This window comes from Lucilia cuprina, chromosome 4 (assembly GCF_022045245.1).
Source record: "Lucilia cuprina isolate Lc7/37 chromosome 4, ASM2204524v1, whole genome shotgun sequence".
In the NCBI taxonomy this organism is placed as follows: Eukaryota; Metazoa; Arthropoda; class Insecta; order Diptera; family Calliphoridae; genus Lucilia; species Lucilia cuprina.
In genome coordinates, this window is record NC_060952.1 from 19,603,122 (window position 1) to 19,629,839 (window position 26,718).

Consider the following 26,718-nt stretch of genomic DNA (forward strand, 5'->3'; position numbering starts at 1 on the left):
TTTTTATAAACACTAGTATCAAGATGAAAAATGTCACAAATAAGTTTTACATTACCATAAATCCTTTTAGCTCATAGTAAGTTTGAAAGGAGAATGAATATACATTAAGTCCGAAGAAATACCTACACCTAAGCCTCTATCGTGCCTGATGCGCGCTCCTTAATCAGTGCCACAGGTTGGAATCGAACCCACCACCTCCGGTCTACCAGACTAGAACATTAAACAAACCAAGACCACTTTAATATGAATTTTTAATTATTTTAAGACGTTGATGTCATTGGAGGCAAGTACTTTTACGCTTGCTTACAAATAGAGATTTAAGAAGAACTTGCAATTTCGCTTACAAAATAGTTGTTAAGTAATTTGTTTTATTTTATAATAAACTGGGGACTTCGGTTTGTAAGTCAAATGTCTACTTATTGCTTGATTGCTTAGATGTTTTTGTAGTCTGGCGTCATTAAATATAATTTTTCAATTATGTTAACACGGTGATGACATTGGAGGCAAGTACTTTTACGCTTGCTTACAAATAGAGAGTTTAAGAAGAACTTGCAATTTCGCTTGCAAAGAAGTTGTTAAGTAAGTTGTTTTATTTCATTATAATAAACTGGGGACTTCGGTTTGTAAGTCAAATTATCTACTCAATGCTTGATTGATTAGATTTTTAGAGTTCTTTTTAGTAAAGCATACAGTAAGTAGTTGTCATTGAAAAGTACGTTGTTAAATTATTACAAGTCACAAACTATTCTTTTTCTATTATAATTATACATACTCAGTTAGATGTCATTTGTATTAAAAAATAATTAAAACTAATACAAATAATCCCACACACTACCCCAACTTTAACAGGACACAAAAAAATGCAATAAAATTAATCAACAATTAAATTAAAAACCATTAAAATTTCCATTTAACAACTTGTTTAAAACACATTTATCAATATCAAATTAAAAACACACACATTCAAATATTTCTCCAAACACTCACATCATGCGTGTGATGTGAATAAATGCATTTTATATGTGAAAATTTCCCCTTAAAATATATAAACGAGAAAAAAATACAAACTAAAAAAAATCAAACAACAACTACAAAAATAATTGCATTAGCTGCGAACTAACAACAACAAAAATAAACACACAAAAAAATAAAATTCACAACATCATTCGCACCTAATAATCATAATGTTTACATTACGACTACATGTCAAACCCACTCACTCGCCCTCTCTCAATCCTTTTTGACACATGTGCTCCTTTTTCACGCTTATTTAAAGTTTCTCAGGGCCAGTTTTTATTACGATTATTATGGTTGCTAGCTAGTCTATATATTAGATGATGTGTTTATGTTTACTATAGACGACATCGAAAAAAAATAAAATTGAAAAATATTTCAACTCTACAAGTATCGAAAAGTATTTAAAAGTTATAATAACAACAACAACAATAATAAACATATGATGCCACATTTTTCTATTTCGATTTTATTATAGTGCATGAATGTATATTTCAAATAAACAATCAAATCAATAATAGCATCCAAAAAAAGAAAGGGCTGCGAAGTAACAAATCTATATGGATGTTCTTTTTTAGTAAACATTAAAAAAGAAATCACAAAAGAACGAGGGTAATCGGGAAAGTAAAAAAAAAACTAAAACAATTTGTCTCTAAGAAATATTACCTATAAAGTTTGTTTGAGATAAATGAGTCCTTCTAAAAAAATATCGTATCAAATGCAGAAGATGTCTGCTTATAATTGGTTCAAGATTCACTCTGATTTTTATAACATATATATTGAAAATCATTATAATTTGCTTGTTTATCCCGGTCCTTGTTACAGTCCATAATTTTGACCAGTACTTCTCTCTTCATTAAATTACATATTACATTATCTCGGACATAAAATCATATACAATATTTTATGGAAGAAATTTATAAATTTATAAATTTATAAAGAAAAGCTACAAAAATGTCTAATTTTAACTAATTTTAAGCATTCCCTCGCACTATCTCTATTTAAACAAATCACATACATGATATTTATTAATTTTTGTTTAACATTTTGTTTTATTTTTTTTTTTAATTTTATTCTTATTAAATTATACAAACAAACAAATCTATGTCATTTCTGGAAGATAAAAAAATATGTTAAAAATTTGTTTTCTATATGCGTATAAGTATTTTATTTTCACTGTTAAAAAAATAAAACAAAAACAAATTACATACATATATATTATAATTTTTCTGATGTGGATGTCATCTCCAAATTAAAGCAAGGTGTTTTTCCGAGAATTTTGTATAAAATAACGCGTGAATGTGGGCATATAATGCTTGTTGTAGACAAATTAATTTATATATAAATGTATTTGGGTGGACTCAAAACAGTTGTGTGAAAAAAATATTTAAATTCCCCGAATATTTTCAAAACAAATTAGTTGGACTTTAAATCTCTTCAAGATGTTAAAAATTTTAAATGTGCATCGAACCTCTAGATTTCTAAATTATGTCTCTATTCCTTTTTTCTAAAATGAGTCTTTTTTCTTGACTATTATTCATCTCTTTACTGTAATTGTGAATTTAATATTCATGTTGTTATTCCCTACACCACTATAGTGGTAAGGGTATTATGCGTTTGTGTTGATGTAAGTAACACTTAAAAATATTGGTCTCACATCGAATCGATTTAGCTATGTCCGTCTGTCTATGTGTTCATGTAAACCTTGTGCGAAAACTACAGGTCGCAATTTTCAAGATAATTTGATGAAATTTGGCACATACTCTGGTTAAAATCAGTCCATTATTTCGCCTATCCTCCATACAACCGTAACCAAATCCACACAAATCAAAACCCATTGAGAAAATAACTTGATGGTAAGACTTTAGTTACAAATACTAATAACACGATTAAATTCTATATAAATAACTTTCAAATAGTCGTTAATTCCTCTACCAACATTTATAAGAATTGGTCCATATTAACCCCTACTTTCCAATAAAATCAATTTTTTTCGTCAACAATAAGTAAAAGTATTCCGGAATAATGTTAAAAAACAAATTAAATGTTTTATTTTTTAACAAAAAATCCAAATTTTAACATACTTACTGGTGTATCATATAGTCGGCCATGACCGACTATTCATTTATACTTGATTTTTACTGAATGAGTTTTTTTTTAATTTAATGGCAATATTTTGTCTAATTTATGACTTTAAACAAAAACAAAAATTTAAATCAAATATCATTTTAAATATTAAAATGATATTTAGGTAATAAACACACAATATATTCCATACATATTTATGTATTTATTTATTTTACCATATTAAATTTTTGACATTAATTTCTTGAAGAAAAATTTCAAACTTAAATACACTTTGAACGCAATAAAATGTCATGGCAAATTTTCTACACATGTTAATCTTAATTACCAAAATTTAACTAATTTAAAACTACTTTAATTTTTCATGGACCACTCGAAACAATTTCTATTATTTCTAAAATGACAAAGACCAGGAAAGTATAAGAATTCGAGTGACAGCTAGAAAAAAGGTCAAGGTACACACAATTTAAATTTAAACACCCACAAATGAGATGACACTTGAAAACCATAAAATGTCAACATTTAAATTGTGTGCACTTTTCAAAACTAAAGATGGAAAATAAAATAATCCTAAAACAACATTTGATTTTAAATCTATATAAGAAAAATAGCCTTTTTTGTTTAAAAATGGTACAAAAAAAAATTAGAAACAGCTGTCAGAACAAATTTATATGTATTAGAGTTGCATGAAAGTAAAAATAACAAAACTAAAATAATAATAAAAATGCACTTTACTACAAGTTCACTAAATAGCAACTTGCAACTTGTAATTTTTATTTATAAAAATAGATCATGACTATAGGCCCTGCATTTCTTTTTTTTTTTGCTTTTGATTATTTGAAAAAAAAAAACACTTGCACAAAACTCAAGCACATTAAGTACATACTGTGCATTAAGTACTTTTTTGGATCACTTTTATTTTAGTTCAAGTGTAGTCGGTCAAGAGTATTTTGTGACAACCTACACTTGATTTGATTATGACATGTTTATGACAAAACATGTATTCTTAATTGAAATAGTGAGTTTTGATTTTGTATACTTATGTCTCGTTTGTTTTTTTTTTTTTATTAATGTACTTTTTCTGAAAAGGCACTTTAGGTTAGCATATACTTATGTTTTTATTTTTTGCTTATTTATAGATATATTGGTCAAAATCCTCTTTTTTATAGAACTTTTTCGAAAAATTCTACTCTTTTTAAAATTTACTCATTTAACCGAAAATTTTTTTAAAAATTCTACTTTTTATAGAAAATTTTTCAAAATTATATAATGAAAATTTAATATTTAAAAAATCTCTTTTTTCAAAAATAAACTTTATTATATAAATTTTTCAAAAAATTCACTTTTTTGTATAAAATGTTCAAAAAATCTCTTTTTATAGAAAACTTAAAAAAATAATTTTTTTGGAATATTTGTATGAAAATTAAGGTTATTATGTTTAAGATGTTATGATGTTATGTTTTTATTTTTATTAATTTAATTTTATAATAATATCCTTTTTTGTAAAAAAAACTCAAAAAAATAAATTTTTATAGAAAATTTTTTTAAAACATATTTTTTATAGAAAATTTAAAATAAAATCTATTTTTACGGAATATTTCAAAATCTCTTTTTATATCAAAAAATTTATTTTTTACAGACAATTTACAAAAATTATAGTTTTATAAAAAATTAAAAACACTAAAACTCAAAACCTATCGAACATTTTCGAAAAATTCTCTTTTCAAATAGAACAGAAAAAATAGAATTAAAATTACAACATAAAAATAGAACATTTTTCGTAAATATGTCTGGTTATGAGAGCTTTTGTCGAAAACTTCCAAATAGTTCTTGGATTTTTTTTTTGTAGTAAAATTCGATTTTGATAAAAAAATTTATGAAAAAATATCTACGCCAGGTTAATCTAAAAGTTTTACTTACCAATTATAGAGTGACAAATAAAAAAATTTAATTGTGCAAAATTAACACGCACTTCACACTAGTTTCTTTAAAAAAAAATTAGCTTTTATTTTACTTTTCAAGTGAGAGAATCAACAGTTTATTAAAACAAAATCATCGAACATATTTTTTTTCATACATGGCCCAGTCATCAAGATAAAACTACTTTGTAAAACTTGTAAATGAAAAATTATTATCTCTTTAAAAGATACAATAAACATATTTTTGAAAATTTGCCAAATTTACAGCCGCAGCCAAGAAAAAGGAAAGAACTAAAAAAGAAAGATGCAAACAAACTACAAACAACAAACTTAACTGAGAAGTTGTTCAATTTTGTTTGTTTTTTTTATCCAGTCTCTAGCAATAAAAGTGCTGCTTAAATGGTGTGGAATTAATCTTAAAATGTTTACATGTGTAAATGTGTTTACAATTTAGATGTGTTTTCTGTTTTGTTCTGCATCGAACGCTAAACTAATGCAGAAATATTTAAGCCCTTTATGGAATCAACTCAACAGGCGCACTCTTATGCCCATTTTTAGTTCAAAGGGAAAAACTATTTGTTAAGATATTTAATAAATATTTCTATTCAAGATTTATGTATACATAATTATTGAAGAGTAATTGTTAGTTAGTGTATGAAAGATATTTTCTTTTATTGCATTCTTGGAAATTATTCATTTTCGTCTACTAATGAATTCATTTTTGTTTTTTTTTTTTTTTTTTTTGATAAAAATAACAAAAACACAAAAGAATTTTAATTTATCATGCATAATACTAATTTAAACACAAACATTTTCACTAACATCATTATTCAAATCTTTTGGTATCAACAACCAGAATAAAATTGAATAGAAATGTCAAAAAGTTGAGAAATGAGAAAAAAATGTTGGAATCAAATCAAATTGACATAATGTCAAAAAATAACAACAACTTTATAGTCTTAAAAGCGATTTTAACAAAAAATTCGTAAAAAAATCGTATATGAAAACTTTTTTATCTACTGCAGTAGGTCCAGGTATTTTAGATATTTCCCTCTTCTTCCGTTTTCTTTGAAAATGCAACAGTTTGTGGAAATACTGTGTGTAATTAAAACAAATTTTTGTACTAACCTCGTTAGGATATAAATTCTAACAAGTGAATATTTTGAATTTAAAAACTACATAGACGTTAATACTGTATTCAAACACATGTAGAGCAGCAAAAGCAAACTCCAAAAAAAATTGTACGAAATAAACGCATGACATTGACTGCAAGATATTAGAGATGAAATGTCAAGTAGATCAGATTACAAATCAAACAAATACATCAAGAAATAAGAAAAAAAACTTAACATAAATTCTTCAGTCATATACTCAAACAGAATTACATACATAAAAACCTCACTTTCACTTCACTTTCACATACATTTGAACTAAAATAGAAAAATAACAAATTTAACTGCTAAGTATTGATAGTTTTAAAAAGTAGTTTTATTTATTTGTTTTTATTTTTTTTTTAATTTTTCAACTTTTTCAAGTGTTCCTTTTTTATACATAATGTTTATTTAAGGACTTCTTCTTATATTTTTTAGTGTTTTAAGTTTTGTTGTCGTTGCTGTTGTTGTATAGGTTAAAAAAAATAATGCACTGAAAAGCAAAGTAAAAACATTTAAAGGTTATGTATGAGTAGTAGAAATATTTACTATAGTAGTGTGTTTTAAGATAACAACATTAGGGAAGACAGCAAGATTTTAAATTTTTATATAAAAATTTTTTTATATATAAATAGAATTTTATATCTTTAATCAATACTGGATCAAAATTCTAATCGTTCAAATTAAATGTTTTCATTAAATTTTTATATTTCAATTTAGAAAATTAAAAAGAAAACTTATAATTCATCATAATTTCAAGAAAATCTTAAATAACTTTTCAACAAATAAAACAGATTTGTAATCACTCACTTAAATTCTTGAAAGGATTTACTTGAAAAATAGAGGAAATTTTAACAAAAACAAGAAAGAATGTTGAAAATGGTATTTGGTATTTGGAAATTGGATATTTTCAAAAAAAGACGACCACGTATTGAAACGCAATGTATAGAATAACTACTGATCCAAACATTTGGGCGGGTATACATATATTTATTTATTATATTTTAATAATTAAATAAAAAGATGTCGTAGACCCACGAAAGTATATTAATTCATAGTCCGTTTTTATATTCTTAAAAAAAGGTCCACAATTTTTTATCGCTCTCACACAAGTATTATCCTAAATACCGAATATATATGTATATGCGCAAAAAAAGAACTTCCTAAGAAGGGAAAAAGAATGATTATTTACTCCATGGAGTTACTGAAAATGACCTTGTCATTGGAAGAATGTCCTTTTTATTTGATTCCAAATTCACTACATCTGAAGTATTTCTCGGGAAGTTATTTTATGTTCTTTTTTGGAAGTGATTAGGAAGTGAAATTGCAATATTATAGAATACAACTAATTTGACTTTTATAACATTAACATAAATAACACACGCATTTATCAATCAACTTTAAAGTAAAATGGGTTTAATACAAAAAATGTAAAACAAAATTTGATATTTTTCGTAAACAAATTCACTTAGAGGTACTTTTGAATGTTATTTTGGAATTACTTCGTTTTAGAACTTATTTATGCAACAATCATTATGTATTTTTGCAAAAGTTACTCTTAAGTCTCTATATTATCCCAATAAAACCTTTTTACATTACTTGTTCATTTAGCATTATAACTCATTATTTTTAACACGGTGACGACATTGGAGGCAAGTACTTACACGCTCGCTTACAAATAAGTAGTTTAAAAAGTACTTGCTATTTCGCTTACAAAGAAGTTTTGTTTTTCATAAATAGAAAGAGCCCGCGAGAATACGAACCAGAAACCTCGGTTTGTTCTACTCACTGCACCACTGCTTAGCTACTTATTGCACGTCAAAAATAATTTTCGCATACAAATTGATTTTTTTTTTTTTTGGAAATTTTAAAACTTCCTTACCTTAAATATTAAAAAATTTCTGAATTTGAAACTTTCTATCTTCAAATCATATCAAATGTTAAATTCTAATTATTAAAGGGTTAATGATAAAGACATCAAAAACATCGTAGAATAAAAATTTTCAAACTCTTGAAAACTTTTGATATTAGAGATAGTGACTTTTGAATATAGTCCGTCAATATGTTCTTAAAAAATACTAATTTTATATAAAAAATCTATAAAATTTGTATTTATAAAATTCGTCTTCAGCATTGATAGATATGTAGACAAAAAAATTATTAAAGCGAATACCCTAATGTCATAGGTGAAATTTATATTATATTTATAAGGATACATCCAAAGTTTTCTTTAACATACATATCTCTCTATTAATGCTAAAATGTATAAGCACAGTTGTTATGATTTCATTTACCAGAAGAGCCTGACAAAAAATAATATAATAAAGATTTGTTAAATCTGTAACATTTAATGACAAGCACTTAAAACTACTCTAAAATTAAGTAATATGATAAAAAATTTAAATCAAGAAAAGAAAGTGAAAGAATAAAAAGAAAACGAAAAAAGACTTCCTTAACGTAAAATAAAAAATATAAATTTCTACTTTCTGGGAAATGATTTTTTAGATTAATTAAAAACTCATTAAAATAAACTTAAGGCCCCCTCGCAACTCCCTGCCACTCTCTCTGTCATAACAATTAAAATTCAATAATTATAATCACAATTTCCCCTTATCAGCAACATCCGCTGCTAGTCAAGAACACAAAAGCAGCCTTGTACCCAATTTAAACATTTACATATTAGAGTAATAATAATATTTATGATTTTAATACCTGTGAGAATTCTATTGAGTAAAAATATTTTCTTATTATTATGCTGTTTATTTTAGCGTATACGTCTGTATTTTATTGTGTGGTGTTGTATTGTATTCCCGTAAAAACCGTTCGATTGATTCTGGTTCTCACGATTTTCAATCACACGCGTTAATTAACTCCTTCGCGTTTGAATGACAACATTTCAACTCCGGAAATCTCTTGTTTATCTTCACACAAAATCCTAAATCTATCGTTGTCGTTGTAACTATATAAGTATCATACATATATTTATGTATGTATGTAAACATACAATGCCACACAAAAGACCAAGAAAAACATGAACAAAAGCCAAAGAAAATGACAGCAAAAGGAAAATTCAAATGCACATCAGTCACAAGAAAACTACTTCGTTCATAGTTGTAGTCGTACTTGGTTTGTTAGTTAGATGGATGCTGTTGGATGAAATTTATGTGACATAAAAACATGCCAACATTTCACTCAGCGAATAAGTCATGCGTTAACTTGAACATGAATTTTCCAGAGGATTTTTAATTTATTTTCTTTATTTTTTCTTCTTCTTAAAAGTCTTGGCTGCTCTTATTCTGAATTTTTATTCTTCTTCATTGACTTTTTTTATTTATAATTGTTTTCATGATTGTAAAAGAGTTTTAAAAGATTTTTCTTTTCAAGCGTTATTAAGTATGAAAGTGATTATTGGTCTCATAAATGCGGGGGGAAATGGATTGCTGATGATTGAAGGGTTGTATTGTGTTGCATGGGTTAAATCTGAGTACAGATGCCATCGTGCATCATGAGCTAATCAATGTTTTGTTTGAATTGAAATCAATGGATCTTTAAATAAACATGAAAATAGTGTTTATTATAAAGGAATTTGTTGGCTTTAATATCATTTAATTAAAATGGCATTCAAATTAAGAGAAGATTACGCGCAAATTAATTTTAAAAAAATCTCATCAAATGCTTGATAATAAATTGTTCAATTACTGTTCAATGACTGCTACAAAAAATTACAGACACAGAATATGATAATTGAAAAGTATGAATGTATGTATTAGGTTTTAGGTCATTATAGGAATTAAACTTTTTGTTTGAAGTATTTTGAAATGAACCTATATTTCAATTATATGTTATAGTTTTTTTTTAATTTATAATGAACTTTAGAATAGAACTCAATAAATTGTCCCAGTTTTTTTATAAATATTTTCAACACACAACCACATGTCCTTTTATACATATTACATTTATCATTAACTACTTATGAAGTAAATCTGCACTAAAAAAAATTTATTGTTTAAATTTTTATTTAAACAGTTTGATATAAAATGGTTTTTAAACAAGCAATAGAAATTATTATATTGGTAATAATGGATTTTTCTAAACATTTATGTTGTCTAACTTTCAAAAAATTAACCTCCCCAATAAACATATAGACACCTATATGTACATATGTATATATGTGTGATAATTTTATCCTTTGATCCAGCTCATCAAATATTGAACCTAGACCAAACTTGTGAAAGACGGTATCTTAAAACAAATTAAACTTTAATTTTTGATAAGAACATTGACATCTTATTTTTCAAAAAAAGGGGGCCACCCTAATACATATATGTTTATACAATTTATTAATTGTCTAAAGTTAATTATGTTTTTGGTGGTGATTATATTGCAATTAAACATTAATTTAGAATCAATACTAAAAGTAATAAATGGTCATGAATATGTTGTATGTAGACAAGCTTGAAAACAACCACACACACAAACTTACACTCATACAAATGCAAACTTTTAAATACCCAACAGTTCGGTCGGACAGTTCCGAATTAACCTCCGTATTCATAAATATATTACAAAAAAATTCCTACAATAAACCATCCATAACTTTATTACGCATTTATGGATATGGGGGAAGTAGTTAACCTACCTTTAGGCTTACCCCTAGCCACCAAGCGTCCAGATCACCAGTTATTTGAACATGTGCTTGTCTCACGTGGAAGTCAATCGTTAACCTATAGATTACGAAGAGATAGCAGAAGGCTTAAGTTTGTTTTTCAAGTTCACTCCTCGTCCACTCTTTCGCTTATAAAGGAAACACTAATGTGACGATTGTCTTTACCCTCTTTACGAAGAGTACAACAGTGGCGATAGACGAAATAGAGCCAAACTGGTGGTTAGACGAAAATGAAAATCACTTTCTAATTTGGATGTATTGACACTTTGTTGTACCGCTAGGATATAATCCTACAAACAAACATACATGTAAAACTAGGCGTTATGTTGTATTAAAAAATATATATAATTTTGTTAGTATAATAGACTACAATAAATACATTGACACTTGATGACACTAGCAAACAGATACTCTTATGGACATTTACTAAATTTATTTATGTGAGCATTTAATTAAATTACTTAGTAATTTTGCAATAACATAACAAAAAAAACAGAAAATAAAATGAATGTACAAAATATAATTACTGTTTTCATTATAACATTTTTGATATTTGTTCATAAACAGACAAACACACATTATTTTATTATTATTTTTATAAATGAAATTGTATTAAAATATAACAAGTACATATTTGCCAATGTTTGCTATTAAAGAGAATATGTATAAAAACATATCCAGCAGTTTAGCAACGATTAAATGTACCCTTTTTAATTATAACCTACACCACACTATAGTGGGGAGGGTATTATGAGTTTGTGATGAGTCGATTTAGCTATATCCTTCTGCCGGTCCGTCGTTATGTCTGTGCGTCTGTACATACATATGTCTATCTGTTTCCATATCGATGTAAAGCAAGTGCGCACGATAATTTCATGAAATTTGACACATACTTTTCTTTTGACCCAAGGACGAACTATAGATATTGTTGAAATCGGTCCATTATTTCGCCTAGTAATACAATTTCGTTTTTAAGATGTTTAAATGGCACTGCCGATCATTTGACCCTAGCACCTATACAAACATCCCTTCAGTAAATGAATTGAATGAAATTCTACATTGTAGTAAGATGTAGACCTAAATTCATTTTCTAACATTTAGAAGAATAGGCCCATATACACCTTGTCAACAATAAGTAACAATATTCCGGAATTAAGTTAAAACTTAAATTAAATACTTTATTATTTACAAAGTAATTGACATTTTTAACAAAGTCACTGGTGTAGATAAAATGTAATTATATAATTTTTAAGTAAATTTTTTATTTTAATTTCTATATATTTCAATTATTTGACAATTGACGCTTGTGTGACAAAGAAAAATTTCATTAATACATAAGTGTCCCTTAGCAAACGAGGGAATAGTCACGTTAAGCGTTTCTTCAAGTTCAATTCCATTGTTCAAGCTTAATTAAAATCTTTTGTATTCCTAATTGAAATACTAAAATATTTGGACAGTTACCACGAACTGTAGGGTATTTTTTCTGAGAAAAAGAATACACATACATACATGCATTCGAAATTATATAACTAAATTTGAATTTATTAGCATTAAAACAATATGACATAAAGTTAATTGCATTAATAAGTGAACATTAAATCTCATGTATCAAACATACTATTTTCGGTAGAAATATTATCCAAGATAATTAAAATAAATTACTCTCAGTACTTGTAAAAAGGATATAAAAACAGAAAAACAAATTTTCTGTTTATTAAAAAATTTGTTAATTTTGTCCGGAAAATTTCAAGTGAAATTTGTAAGTTTTGTTACAGTGAAAACTTGAACTAAACGTAAAGCATTCACGAGCGATAAACAAAATTAATTACAATTGACCTTGTTTCAACAATAATTTTAAATAATCATATTACAAAATTTGATTTATTTTTTAATGATTTATTTCATTACATTATTCCAGTGGTAGTAAGAAAAAAATAACTTAATTTCAGCTATAAAAATTATATTAAACACACATACTCACTCACTCACTCACTCACTTTAAACTAACATTTTCAATTTTTTAATGACTTTTGTCATGTGTCAAAATAACAGTCAAAACATATACGGAACCCTAAATATGTTTCTCATACTTCTTTTATCCTACTACTTTAATAGGGATTTGTTCGTTTTATTGAAGTTGTTAGTATGTGAGTAAACTATTTTTTTTTTTACATTCATTCATTATTTTTCAATATAGTCAATTTTAATGTCAACTCTCATGAACTCAGACATGTGGAAACATTTTTATTGTACGTTCATTCAGACATGGCATTGTTAAACGTATCACCAAAAGGTCACCGAAAAACAGACTAAATGACGTAGAGAAGACGACCACCGACAACATTAAAACGAAGTCAATACAGAAATTCAATGCTTTTCAATTTCGAGCATGTAATGAAATTTTATAATTAAAAATTAAAGAATTTTTCTTTGCTCGTTTTTCCCCTTTCTTTCTCAGAAGGAGTGTAAAGGACTTTTGCTTTATGTTAAATTTTAATTTATTTTAACAATATAAAATAATAATAATAGCATACTCATATGACATTTGACTTTAACAAAACAAAAATATTTTAGTTGGAATATGTTTTTAATTTAAAAATACCTTTAAGTAATTACACTTGTGCTTGTGTTTAATTATACCCTACACCTCTTTAGTGGTGTGCTGATGTTTGTAACGCACAATAATATTTGTCCTATATCCACCTTAATGTATACCAATCGGCTCAGAATCATTTTCCATGTAAACCTTGTAATCAAACTACAGGTCGCAATTTTGAAGATAATTCAATGAAATTTGAAATTTTATTCTATTACCCCGCGGACGAAGCCTATTGAAAATGGTTAAGATCGGTCCATTATTTCACCTAGCCCCCATACAACTGAACCCCCGAATAGGGCTTGTAAACATTGTAATCAAACTACAGGTCGCAATTTTAAAGATAATTCAATGTAATTTGGCACATGATCTTCTATTGTACCGTAGATGAAGCCTATTGAAAATTGTCGGTTCATTATTTCATCTAGCCCCCATACAACTGAACCCCCGAATAGAGCTTGTAAACCTTGTAAAAAGAGCTTGTAAAATGTAATTCAGTTTATTATGAAAACTGATTTACATTTTATTCGTATACAGGTGTAGGGTATTCCTTGTTTTTATGTATCTTTTGGTCTTGTTTCAAACTTTTAAGTTGTATTTGAAACAAATTAAATTGGCTGCTTTTTTATAATTATACAGTGAATGATATATTTATATATGTAGTTGTGAAGTGTTTTAAGTGAATAAATTTTGTGACGTGCAAAAAACATATACATAGGTATAAGGACTTTACTCAAAGAAGGTGACTCTTATCTATCTCTCTCGTTGCGGAATAACGAACACCGAACATAACCGGACAAAGAATGGACTGAAATCGATAAAACAAAGATTAAGAACACTCTGATCTTGTGACTCCCAACATAACCCGACAGGGAATGGACTAAAATCGATAAAACAAACAAAAAACATTTCAATAAAACGGTAAGTAAAGACATTGTAAAACGTAGAACAATATGATTAACTCAAATTGAATGTATAATTGATTGATAATAATTGACAAGAATTTTACTTAGAATTCCACATTTTCCGAAATACAAAGTCCTATTTTCGAAATATTTTATGTACATACTTATGTACTTAACCGCTTAACTGTTGATTTCACACTTCTGATATTATATCAACATTTCTTTAAAAAAGCGAATTGAATTTTAAAGTGCTTAAATGCATACATATGTATGTCCATAACAACACTTCCTTTATTACACACACACAATCCTGGAATGTTGCAAAGTCGAATTATTATACATGGAAAGATGATATCAGCATCCTTATCGTTATCGTCAGCAACATCATTATCTTTATTATTGTTATTATGATTATTATTACTGCATGTGGCAGAAGTAACTGTTTTTTCTTTCTCATAATTAAATACTACATGCAACATCTGCCCGAATGTACATACATACAAATATCCTGTGTGTCAGTCTGTTCAGTTGTTGTTTTGTTGCATGATGTTGCATTGTTGCCTTTAAGTTTCGATATTCGTTTGTATAAATATTTAAGAATATACATGAATGTTTGTAAAAATCTTTAAGTTGGTTTAGTGGGGGAGAATATTGCTCTTGAAGTTTATTATTTTTATTTTTGCTGCTCATTATAAAAACTTTTATGAGGTCATTTCAGATGTGATTTATATATTTTGTAAAATTAAAAAAATAATCGCCGCTTGTTGGGGCACTTAACAAAGGATTTACTTTGTATTTTTACCATTTAATATTTGTTCTCTCAACGCTTTATAAGTATGTGTGTTAACAAGGATCTTACACTGAACCTCTACAACACTGTGCGAGCATGCATGTCTGGCTTTATGTGTGTGAGTTTGCCTTAAATGAATGTACATGTATATTTATGTATGTGTTTATTAAAAAAACTATAGCATAACTTAAGGCTCATAGCAGCATAAAAATTAAAAAACCAAAATAATGAAAATAATATACCGTTAAATTACAAAAGTAGCAGTTGTAGTAGCTTTTGTTGTTGCTGTAGTAGTGGTAGTAATTGTAATAAAATATAAAAGAAACAACAACAATAACAATTTCCACAAAACAAAATTAAAAACTTTCATAATAAAGAGCCATACTGTTGGGCCGTTAAGGGGATCCTGCGGACGTGTGTATAAGCATGCGTTGCATTTATTTACTTGTTTTCATTCTTATTTCATTTTGCAACAACTATATAGTATAATATTCTGTTATTTAAAAGTTAAAATGACTTTGCCACAATATACATACTTGTAATTATTTTAATACTTTTTTTTCAGGAAATTATGGTAATTTTTCTGTTTGTTATGTACATTTTTTATTTTATTTATATAATGACCTTAATTTTATTTATTTTACATATTTTATTTAAATAAAAATACTACTTAAATCGTTTATCCAATAATTTCCATTTAAATAGGTTTCCATAGAGTTTAAAAATAAATAAAACACTTTACAATTATTACAATTATTGTGACCTCAACGTTAAAGGAACAAATATTTTTATAAAATTTTATTTACAACAAATTATACATTATTTAAGGTAAAGTTTTTAAGTGACTAGTCAATAGACTAGTTTACAGTTCATAAATCAGTTGTGTTCTAGTGATAAATTTGTCCATATATAGATTAGTCTATAGATTAGATGTGATTGCAAAAATTATTTAAAATAAAAAACAATTTTATTTTAAACAATTATGTTAAATTTAAATCATGTCAAATTACATAATTTAAAAACATAGTCTATTGTACGAAAGAGTTAAACTTGGCACTATTCTTTTATGTAAAAATTTCCATAAATATGCATTATGAATCACAATGCATGAGAACAAAAACGAAATCAGAGTAATAGAGAGACAAACATATATAAGATTACAAATATACAGATGTATGTAAGTACATATGCACATTGATTGGAATAATGTTTAAACAAAAACATATAAATTAGATCAAAGCTTAATATATAAGCTCTCCTTTTATTTCTCTCCTGCACAACACCAAAAAAAACCTTTAAACAAGTAAACAAAATAGAGAAGAATGAAAACAAGAAAATTATAACAACAACAAAAATAATTTATCTCAGGCATGGAAAATTAAGTAATTTTTTACGCTTCATTTTTTGCACTATTTCTACCTTTTGATAAATAATATACAACATATATATAGTCTAGTCTATAGTCTAGTTTATAGTCTAGTCTATAGTATAGTCTATTGTATAGTCTAGTCTATAGTCTAGTCTATAGTCTAGTCTATAGTCTAGTCTATAGTCTAGTCTATAGTATAGTCTATAGTCTAGTCTATAATATAGTCTAAAGTCTAGTCTATAGTCTAGTCAAAATCTAGTCTGTAGTCTAGTCTATAGTCTAGGATATGGTATTGTCTATAGTTTAGTCTGTATTCTAGTCTACAGTCTAGTATATAGTCTAGTCAATAGTTTCGCAGAAAATTAGTTAAGTACTTTAAACCCTTAAAAAGTACTCAATTTGTTATAATTTGGTAGTATTTTAGAATATAAATTTTCCGTCCCTGGTTTCAAACATTTTAGAGATGTATATTTTGATGAAATTATTTAACAAATTATTAGAAAATGTCACTTTACCTATTATAGGGTAACTTACATTCCAAGACAAAAATTCCGTTAGGAATTTTTATTATATACTTATTCCATTACCCTTTTTGTTATATGTATTTTGTTGTTTTTAATATGTTTGTTTTATATACAGTCATGTGTAGTTAATTTCAATTTTTCTTTTTCTCTTGCAGAAAATTATATGCGCCTGATAGTCAATGTTGATGTTATGGTTCTTTTTCTCTTGCAGAAAATTATATGCGCCTGATAGTCAATGTTGATGTTATGGTTGATGAAGAAGGAAGATTAAGATAAAGGGACCTAGCAAAACATAAATAATACAAATAAATATGTATAAGTTTATGTTAAAAATTGTATACCAACTAATATTTTTGATTCCCTGGTTATTTAAAGAAATTTTGTAATTTTAAAACAATTATATCTATCTGCATGCAGCAAAATTACATAATATATATGTATATATTGTATGTATTTCTAAACAAATAAATTAATTAATTTAATAAATATTATTTATATAAAAATTACCTCTGTATTTTTATTAACATTACCTACCGTAGGGTACAAATAAATATTATTTTTATTATATAAATATGTGATATGTACTACATAACAAAGAAAAATAAATAAAAAACTTGCTATTAAAAAAGCAAAATTAAAATATAATCCTCTTATTATTTTTTCTGCGCGACTGGTGCATATAAATAATTTTAGACTTTTAAGTCCTGCTTTGCAGTGAATGTTTTTTCGTAATTTCATATTTTGTAATAAATAGCTGTTGAAATTTATGACAACCTGTTACTTGTTAAATATGTATAACTTAATTTTTAGACAAATTTCCTTTCGGCTTAATTTGATTTTACAAGTTTTAGACAAATTACCAATAGCTCATAATTTTTAGCAAGTCAACTTAGATAATAAATATTGTTTAATAGAAAACTCGATAATTGTTACAAAAACTACCATCAAAATACTATTTACATCAACTTGTCAAAAATATGAGATCCTAGTAATTTGTTAATGTTTGTTAAAAATCAAATTAAATTATTATTCTATTGTTTTTTATATGCGTCTACTGAAATTTATGTTAACCTAGTATATTTGCAAAAAACCATTAAAAATTGGGAAAAATCAAATCAATGGAAGGAAATTGTTTTTACTCATATTAAAACTTGTTATGTTTTCTATTCGCCTGGTATTTTACTTGGATTTTTAATTTTAACAAAACAGCCAAAAAAAATCATATAAAAAATTTTTGTATGTTTGTTTATTTAATTAGAAAAATGTATATAATAAAAAAAACTTTATGGTCAATGTGCTTATTTTTCTGGGTTCCTAGTAATTATTCATTGTACTTATTTACTACATATGCATGAAAATGGAGGTAAAAGTAAAAAATACATCAGCTTGCCAAAAATTATGAGATCCTAGTGTCAATGTTTCTTAAAGTTAAATAAAACAAATTACGAAAACAAGTTAAATCAAATTTTTTGATACTTGCTAACAGGCGTAACACAAATGTATTAACAGGCGTTCATAATTTTTTAATGTGAAAACAAAACAATTTTTAGTTAAAAACAAAAATTACTAAAAATGTATAAATAAAATGGAATGAATAAAGATGAAATACAACAAATAAAGAACCTTCTGCATTTCCTGTTTAACTGGTAAAAATCTATAAAATTTATTAAATGCCAAAGTGAAAAAATAAGTTTTTCATCATAAGAAGTTGCTAAATTTTCTGTTCTCCTAATGCAATTTATATGAATGAGAGAATCAAAACATAACGAAGTTATTTTATTGGAAAGTGTTTTTTCCTCATATTAGAATATAATAAATATAATGATCGTGTTAAAAGGAATGAAAAGAAGTAAATAAAGAGAGAACAAATATTAAAACTTGTTATGCTTTCTGTTCGCCTAGTATGTTACATGAATATATATTTAACAAATAAATTAAAAAACAAAAAAAATATTTTATATTTATGTATGTAATTAGTACATATGTATATAGTTAGTATGTTATTTAGTATCATTTTAGGTGCAATTTCAATCAAAGCTTTTATTAAGGACGAAAAACGCTTGTTTATTTATACATAAGGAATCTTTTTAATAGAGATATTTTCTTCCAATTGTTGTGTTAAATATGAAATTTTAAGTGAATATTCATTCACGTCCTCCCTGTGGTAATATATTCCACCTGCAAAGAAAAGATAAATATGTTAATGTTAAAAATATATTAATACTTCTGCCCATAAATAAAATTTTTAAAAAATAATATATTTAATTATAATTTTTTTGGTAAATTTAATTTCACCAAATAATTTATTTGTTTTAAATTTTTTAATCTTTGTTCAATATAACAAGACCTGTATAAAATGGTTACATCGTTTCCTGGTATAAAACTGAAGATCATTATAAACATTTCGTTCGTTTCCTAGCAAGGACATACATATGTATGTATAAATAATAATATTTTTAAGCGTATTTTAATTTGAACGCACTATTTAAAGAGTTTCAAAGTGCAACCATAAAAAAATAAAGTATTTAGACATTCATGTACTTGTTTATTATTAAAAAATGCACACAAACAAAAACAGACACTTATACCACTATACAAATGCATTAAACTACCATAAAGGTGACGTTTTTCCAGTTCAATGCAAATGAAGAAATAATAAAATATTTACATACTTATTTAAAATTTAATGTTTTACGAATTTATGCATTTTGGACTTGCCACATACACACACACATGCACAAATACATACATATATTTAATACACTATTGTTTGTGTGTTTAAAATTTAAAAAAATATTGAGGCACGCCTAAAGTCCTACAACACAAGTGCATTTATGATTCTGATCAAGTGTGTTGATGCTGCTGCTTGCTATACACATACTTGCTGTTGTTGCTCATATTGTTGTTGTTTCACTTGCAACTCAAGTGTTTTGGAATTTTTTGGTTTTTTTATTGAATAAAAAAATGTTGCTCCCGTGAAGATTTTTTTTGTCAAATAAAAAAAGTCGTGACAGATTTTATTATAGGTTTGTATTTTTTTTAATATGAATTATGAGCTTTAGGTTAAAATTGATTTTAAATGGTGCTGTATGCATATAAAAAATTTGGAAAATTTTTGAGGTTTTTTTATATAAAATTTTAGTTTGTATTTAAAAGGAATATGTAAAAGTAGAATAAAAAAAACATAACGCAAAATGAAAAAGATACGTGACACACTTCTTGCACGTGTTAGTTTTAAGGAAAAAACTATATTGACATAAGTAAAAAACAGCAAAGAATTTATATCAAAAAATTAAACAAGATGTATTAAGTTAAAAATAAATACAGCAGACATAATCAATGTTTTTTATGAATACAATGCTTTATTATAATGTTTTTGCAAACTAATTTTAAATCGAAAATATTGGCAAATATGTCCTGGAGATAACGTTGAATATATATGTTTTTAAATCACGCTTTTTAATATGAACAAGATTTTGCTTATTTTAAATAGGAAACTTGTCAAAAGCATGTCTGACAGAATTGATGAAGATTTGGTTCTCGAAAATATTTGAGGTCTTCATAAAATTAATTTCGATAGACACACAGATGGACATCCTTAATTAACTCCGCTTTCAAGGATCTTATATACTTTATAGGGTCGGAAAATTATATTGTGAAAATTACAAACAGTATGACAAATTTATATGTATATACCCTTCTCATGAAGGTGAAGAGTCCGTCCGTCCATTTAAAACTTGTAATCAAACTACAGGTCGCAATTTTGAAAGTAATTCAATGAAATTTGGTGCATAATTATTGTTCCTGGGACAAAGCCTATTGAAAATGGTGAAGATCGGTCCATGTAAACCTTATAATCAAACTACATGTTGCAATTATAGAGATAATTCAATCAAATTTGGCCCATCATCTTCTATGGTACAGGGGACGAAGTCTTTTGAAAATAGTTAACATCGGTCTATTATTTCACCTAGTCCCCATACAACTGAAAGCGCTAAATAGGGCTTTTAAGTTCATAATTATGTTTAATACCCTCGTATCTCGTCAAAAAGCTGCAAAACAAAGTTCTATACAAGCCCCCTTTAAAATTTTACTTAAATGTCCACAATTTTATTCAACAATAAATGGCTTAAGTATATCTGAGGCAAGGTACAATTCAACTTAAATGCTTTATTTCAAATACTGTAGGGTATTATATGGTTGGCCTCACCCGACTATAATTTCTTACTTGTTTGTTTTAGGCCAAAGTTCCCTAACAGCTAATACTACGGTAACCGTAGTATTAGCGTACCTTTTTAAAAACAACTATTTATTTTGCTTTTGCTCAATACATTGGATCCTTTAAAAGGATATTCATTGAGATACTCTTATGTATTAACATACATAAATGTGCATATATATTAATTACACAACTTAAGGGGACATATGTACACATACTTTACTATACAACTCCAAATTTAACTGCAACTACTAAAAAACTAAAAGTCACACACTTTATGTCTCTTTCAATTATAATATTCACTTGTAATTTAATCAAGGACATGTGTTTTAAATCAAAAATATAAAGTTAAATGTTAAAACAACATATGAATCCATATGCACTTGTAGTAGTACCAACACCAGTAGTTACCATATGGAACTAATAAAATACACCTTAACCTAACATCGCTTTAGTTGTTACATAAAACTTCTTACTAACAACATTATTCTTAAGTAAAGGACTAGACTAAAAGGACTACTTAAAAATTCCCACAGTAGTTAAATGTTGCATGTACATTGTACATGTATTAGTATTAGATGTAGTGCATCGTTATTGCATTTGCAATTGCTATAAGATAGGGAGTAGCACTTCAAATTAGTGTTGACAGTTTATTTTGAATAATTGCTTTTTTTCTCAAATTTAAATGGATTTTTCAGCTTCTGACACAGGTTTCATATTTATGTATATATTTTTTTAATATGTATATTTGTTTTAAAAAAATTATTTTTGGGTTCTCAACTCTAGACAACCATAAAAAATTACAAGTACCAAAAAGAAAAGTAATTATGAATGTTGTAAATAATGTTAGAACCGAAAAAAAACAGGAGTTATGATTTAATGTTTTTAAAACAAAAACATGTACTTGAAGTAAAGGAGTTAAAACCAACAATTATATTGTTTACAATCTAAAAATGATTTATTTCACTAGTAGGCAATTAATGCGAACATGTTAATGTATGTGTAAAAATTTATTAATAATAAATTTTATTTTTAGTTAAAATTAAACGTTTTCTTTTTTAATAAAAAATATAAGGGAAACAAAAAATAGAAATTGAAATAATCACCTCCTGCATAGATTCATTTGAAAACACACAATACTACAAACAGACGGGCGGACGTACTATTTTCCAACAATCGCCTGTTCATTATTTAAAATTGAGTATGAGTTGTTGAATGGATGGGTTGCTGCAACAACATCAGCGACAAAATTAATAATAACAACATCATCGATGTACAGCAACATCAGTGACAACTATTTGTTTATACTTTGAGAAATTTGAATAAGGAATGTTATGTTTTTTAACTTTAGATTTCAAATATGAATTAATGTTTAATTGGAAAAATATAGACTGAATAGTTGAATAATTTTCACTTTTATTTAAACATTCTTGAATACATTACTTAGAAATATAACATTAATTTGTATACTCTACATCACTATGGGATAGTATTATGCGTTTGTGATAATGTTTGTAACACCCAAAAATATTGGACCTACGCCCACCCAGGAGTATATCAGTTAGCTCAGATCAACTTTCTTAGTTTATTTAGGTCTGTCCGTCCATCTGTATATATGTGTAAATCTTTTGTGCACGCTACAGGTCGCAATTTTCAAGATCTTAAGATTCAAGATTTAATTTGGCACTACAGCTCGCATCATTCAAGATAATTTGATTTGGCACATACATACCCAATGACGAATTGTATTGATTTTTTTTTTTTGAAATCGGTCTAGCCCTCATACAATAACCCCGAATAAGACTTCTGGTCACATAATTATGTTAAATGTTCTAGTATGTAAACATGATCGGGCTTCACTGAACCCTAACCTTTATACAAACGCCCTTTCAGAAAATGGCTTAAATGTAAAAATTCATTTATAAATTCTAATAAGACGATAAAATTCTACATAAATAACTTTGAAGTAGACATAAATTCCTTTAACAAAATTTATAAGGATAGGCCCATATTTAAGTTTACCCCCATATGTGCCCTCTTGTATCTTTTTTCAACTAAACGAAAAATATTGTGGAATTCAGGTAAAAAACAAATTAAATGCTTTATTATTTAAACAAATAATCTACACTTTTAACAATCTTACTGGTGTAGGGTATCATATGGTCGATCTATACAATCATACTTTAATATGGAATATTATATAGCGTATAAGGAACTAATTAGTGGTTCTAATTGAAGTTTTTTTTTACGAAATATTAATTTTTACATTTGTATAAAAAACCATTCCAGATAGAATGATAAAATAACTTCTTATTGGAGTATTGAGTAAGAGAATAGATTAGTAAACACAGAAACTAAGAGTTATGCCGATTTTATATTTAGTCATTTAAAGGTCATCGTCGAACACAAATAAGTACTTATTCACCTAAAAGTAACTACTCCAATATTATTTCCCTACTTACCGGGTAAGTAAAGATTTCACTAGAAAATAAGTAATGCTCTTTTACATGCTCTTTCCTCTTTCAAATTCTTACAGTGTAAATCTTAATGTCTATTATGTCTGCATTTCTTTTTTATGAAATAAATATAACAATATTGTCATAAATAGAGACTATAAATAATCAAAAGAGTTGACAAATCACGTATTAAAAGTTTCCACAATAGTAACGAATTATCTTAATGCCTTGCAGCAGTATCAACAATCTGCACTTTTATTGATTTAAAAATAAAAAGTTATACTATTCATCTGAGAGCAGGGCACACATACATACATGCATACATACATACATACATACATACATACATACATACATACATACATACATACATACATACATACATACATACATACATACATACATACATACATACATACATACATACATACATACATACATACATACATACATACATACATGCAAACATATGTATAAATTAATATGGGAGACATAATATCAAGTGTCCCGTGGTCTTCCGAACAGGATTAAAATTTGCACCAAATGTTAATCAGCTTTCCGATCCTATAAAGTATACATATCCTTTTAGACGGCAAAGGTTCGATTAAGGTTCCTATGTCCGTCTGTCTGTTAGTGATGCAAATTTTCAATAATTCTATTAGACATGCTTTAGAATTTTTTTTAAAGAAATATATATCTTTGGGAAACATTCTTTGCTTAATAATTTCAACAATTAATCATTTAATCGTTTCACATGATACGTGACCATTTTAAATATAAAATTAATTTAAAATTTTTCTTTAATTCTTCGGAAATTATTCATATACATATTCTATTATTAAAAATCAAAAACTAAGTTCTACATCATTTAAATTGTCATTTATTATAGAAATTCTACGAAATTAAGTAATTTTTCTACACACGCCCTATACGAAACTACCTTATTTTTTCCAAAAACATATTGTTTAGATTAAAATAATTATTTTATATTTCTGAAACAAGTTAGAGAAGGAGAAAGAAATTTCATGTTTAAAAATTTAGTCAACCATGCGATACACAATTTTTTACATTTGGTTGCAGAAACCATGCATAAATATGTCAATAGGATTATCCCACTTTTTTACACACTAACAGCATATTAAAATTCTCACTTTTGTTGAAGTTGAAAACGATAGTATGAAGGAAAAAGAAAGGGCAAATACAACATATTTCATACAGAATTTATGGTATTTAAAGAAAAAGGACAATAACATTTGAAAAAAAAATCAATTTAACTACATAAATAAACAAAAGACCAGTGGCATCTGCTCCAATTACAATATTTACAACTACTGCTTGTACTTTACCTTTTACTTTAAATATAGTGTGTTTTTTTGTAAAAATTATTGTTGTTGGTTTTTGGGTATTAGAAAAAGAAAGTGAAAATGTAAAGTATATTAAATAACCCCTACAACAAAGTGGAAATTTGAAAGAAGAAAAGACATCACTTGCGTTTCATCAAACATATAGTTACTAAGTTTATTTAAATGTATGTTTACAATAGAGATCGGTATGTAGTCCAGACTATATAGCAGTCGATATCCAAGAATATAAATAAATCTATAGTCCAGACTATAGTCCCACTATAGAGCACTTTATAGTCCAAACTATAGTGAAGTCTTGAGTTCCGATTAAAAAGCAATCTATAATTCCATCTGTAGACTACACTATTGACTGCACTAAAGACTAGTCTATAATCTTGATTATATAGAATAGTTTGGAAAATATACTTTTCTATAGTTTGGTCTTATTCGGAAATACAGAATACTATAGTGTTGTCTACTGACCCGACTATAAAGCAATCTTTAATCTAAATAATAAAGCAATCTATAGTGCAGACTGAAAGTAATTCATATGAATTTTAGACTGCTCTAACGTCCGGACTATATATAGACTTATCAATAGCCTGGAATACGGACGGTTCATTAGACTCTGCAGTCCATAACATAGTTCAGTCTACTCTTTAGACTCATTCTATAGTTCAGTGTAGAGAGCAGTGTAGAGATCAGACTAAGAGTAAGTAAAAGAAGAGTATATATTCTAGATTTTATAGAGTAGTCTATAGTCCAGACTATATATAAGAAGTCTAAAGCACAGACCACTATACAGAGCAGCCCATGATCCAAACTATAGTGTAGCCTTTAATACAGGCAATAGGGTAGTCTATAGTCGGGAATATAGAGCAGTTTAGCTTTCAGACTCAGATAGTTTGGGCTATAGATCCGAACTATAAATTGCTCGAGTATCGGCGATATTAATGAGTAATATTAATATTTACTTATTACTTTATTTATAAAATTTGTGTCCCTATACAAGGATTAAGTGTCCCAACATTAAAAGTTATTTTAGGCCAATTATTTTTGGTATAGATTTTGTATGGATAATATAGAATCAATATTTTCGGGTGGTACAGAAGTTACTACAAAAACATTGTACCCTCCCTATTAAATATACACGTTTAATAAACATTTCTCCTGAATGTTGTTTTTAAGAATCATTTTTCATACACTTGATTATTTCAAATGTTAAAATGTTGTAGTTGTTATATTCAGTGTATGTTTTTGTTATTACATCAACCATTTCAAGCTGTTAAATTATGACATTCAACTGTCAAGTGTATGTTACTACTCCACATATACATACCTAACTTCAGTACTCTAAATCATGTATTTGTGTTGCATGTGCAACATAGCATTCAGTAGCATTTAAATGAATAAAATGCAAATGATATCATATACTCTAAACTGTGACAGGGTTTACAGTTCATCCTTTGACATTTCAAAAACGAAAAAAGGATCCACTAACAACACAATAACAATATTGTTATTTTGAAAGCGTGAGAACAGGAGACATTGTTATCCTTTGCACCACCACCTAAATAAACACATTTATTTATTTTCTATTTTCATTAGGTTTTTTTGTATTTAGTTATTTTAACATTTTTATTTACTGTTTGCTTGGTTTATTATGTAGGTTGCGTGAGTA

The 26,718-nt window shown here is 26.7% G+C and overlaps 1 protein-coding gene across 1 annotated transcript in view; it reads left to right on the forward strand.

Moving 5' to 3' along the window:
- LOC111687041 overlaps nucleotides 1-17,525 on the forward strand; it is a 60,506-nt gene extending 42,981 nt beyond the window's left edge. Inside the window, exon 3 of the mRNA XM_046949209.1 lies at nucleotides 17,175-17,525. The gene's annotated coding sequence lies outside the window, so the exon portion shown is untranslated. The remainder of the gene's footprint in view (nucleotides 1-17,174) is intronic.
- The last annotated feature ends 9,193 nt before the right edge of the window (nucleotides 17,526-26,718 follow it).